General features: G+C 53.9%; 1 pseudogene; it reads left to right on the top strand.

The window, feature by feature from the left end:
* Positions 1-370: 370 nt before the first annotated feature.
* On the top strand, positions 371-2258 carry LOC147856596 (cytochrome P450 78A4 pseudogene; annotated as a pseudogene).
* The last annotated feature ends 256 nt before the right edge of the window (positions 2259-2514 follow it).

The following is a 2514-nucleotide window of genomic DNA, read 5'->3' as shown; positions in this document are numbered from 1 at the left end:
CAGATACATAGAATTAGTTCAACGCTAATTAGCTTATTGGCTTAGTATAGCCATTGCCTTTCCTTTCTCTCCCCTATTATTGTGTGGGTGGTCTCTCCCTTATTAGCACGTGCGTGCATGGAAGCGTTGATAGGGGGAAGAGAGAGAGTAGCGCTTGTGTGGCTCACGGGTTATACGTGTTGTGTGTGTGTGTATAGATATATATATATGTGTGTATGTATATATATAACATATAAGAGAGAGGGAGCAAGATGAGTAGAGTAGAGTAGCCAAGCACATTGATGAGTAGGGGAGTATAATCGGAACAACGCATTGATCAAGATCAAGAGGAGGAGGAGGAAACATGGATCCCATATCGGTGTCGTCACCGATGTTATCATCCGCCGCCGCAATCGCTTCATCTTCGTCGACGGAGGGTGCCGCGATCTCCACTAGTCTCCATCTCGTGTTGTTGTTGCTCTCACGATCTTCTCTCCTAGGTGCAATCTGGGCCGCCCGCCATATTCTGGCCTTGCTCGTCTGTAGCGGCTTGCTGGCAATCTTGGCGTGGTGGCGCCATCCTGGCGGGCCAGCCTGGGGCCTCGCGGCACGCGCGAATTCCCATGCCCTTGCTAAGGAAATCCGAGGCCCACGCGGCTGGCCGTTGGTGGGTAGCTTGCTCGAGCTCATGGGCGAACGCCCCCATGTCCGCCTCGCCGACCTCGCACGTGCTCACTCCGCCAAGTCCTTGATGGCCTTCAGCCTCGGCACCACGCGAGTCATCCTGACCTCCGAACCTTCCGTCGCCCGTGAGATTTTGAGCAGCTCCTCTTTCGCGGATCGCCCCATCAAACAATCGGCCAAGCTCCTCCTCTTCCATCGCGCCATCGGATTCGCTCCCTACGGCGATTATTGGCGCACGCTCCGACGCATTGCCGCCACCCACCTCTTCGCCCCCCGGCGCCTGTCAGCCCTCGAGCCTTGCCGGCAGTTCGAAACAACCCAGCTCCTCCAATCCATCCATGCCCAATCGGGGTCCAGCTTCGAAATCCGCCCTCTCCTCCAGCTCACTTCCATCAACAACATCATGAAGAGCGTCTTTGGCCGTCGCTACGACTTCGTTTACACTCAGAAGCAAGCCCTAGTGCAAGTCGATCCGGAGGCGGAGCAATTGCGCAGAATGATTCGAGAAGGCTTCGAGCTTCTCGGCGCGTTCAATTGGAGCGATCACTTGCCGTTCTTGAAATGGTTGGATCTCCAGGGAGTGCATTCACGATGCACGAAGCTGGTGGCAGAGGTGCAAGACTTCGTCCAAACGATCATAGACGAGCATCGAGCCCGTCGCGAGCACGGTTCTGGTGAAAGCTCCGTGGATGAGGCCGACGACTTTGTGGACGTGCTCCTATCGTTGCAGACTAGCGAAAAACTCTCGGATACCGATATAATCGCCATCCTATGGGTACGTAACTCTTGAAGGTCGCCACTATATATAAATACACATATATTTAACGGGATTGCAATGTGTTTTTACGAGTCGCGTCGTCAAGGTCGACGAATGTAATGGACCGTGTACGTTCGTGGCTTCCTAGTCCAAACAACTTTGCACGTTTTTCTATCCTAATCGGTGTCCCGTTACATGCTCTTTTCTCCAGGAAATGATATTCCGAGGAACCGACACGACCGCCATCCTCATGGAGTGGATCCTCGCGGAGATGGTCCTACACCCAGAGGTTCAAGCACGAGCGCAAGCCGAGCTGGATGCTGTCGTGGGCCGATGTCGTACCGTGCGAGAAGCCGACATGGCACTCCTTCCTTACGTGAATGCCATCATCAAGGAGACGTTGAGGATGCACCCACCCGGGCCGTTGCTCTCATGGGCGAGGTTGGCCACATCGGACGTCGAGCTAGCGGGCCATCACGTGCCAGCAGGGACGACAGCCATGGTGAACATGTGGGCCATTACACACGACGCGGACATTTGGGAGAAGCCTGACCGGTTCGTTCCCGACAGGTTCGTCGAGGAAGACGTGGACGTGCGAGGTGGCGATTTGAGGTTAGCACCTTTCGGGGCCGGTCGGAGGGTGTGCCCGGGAAGGGCGATGGGTTTGGCCACCGTGCAACTATGGACGGCCAGGCTCCTCCACCACTTTACGTGGTCCTTGCCCGAGGATAAAATGGCACGCGACCTCGACCTGACCGAGATCCTGAAACTCTCCTCCGAAATGAAGACCCCTCTACGCGTCACAGCCACCCCTAGAATCGTCCTACCCTTCGCATGAATCTCTTAACTCATTGAATTGGCATCTGAATAATGTTAAGACCCTCAAACATATTATATTGTGTGGACTTAACGGTACGTCACATCCACCGTCCGCCAATAAATCGGATTCCTAAGACGTCATTCCGACGCCGAATCACTAATCTCGTCACTGCTTGATCGTCCCATTCATGATTCATGATGTAAAACGAAGCCAAGCTTGATCATAATACATTCCTTTTCAAAACTGTGAATTTGGCTCGGCTACTTCTAGCTAC

Source organism: Azolla caroliniana, unplaced genomic scaffold (genome assembly GCF_043228905.1).
Source record: "Azolla caroliniana isolate FFs.n. ecotype wild unplaced genomic scaffold, voAzoCaro1.0.p SCAF_13, whole genome shotgun sequence".
NCBI classification, from domain to species: Eukaryota; Viridiplantae; Streptophyta; class Polypodiopsida; order Salviniales; family Salviniaceae; genus Azolla; species Azolla caroliniana.
Note: the sequence above shows the minus strand (reverse complement) of the source record. Positions and strands in the feature narration are given on the sequence as shown.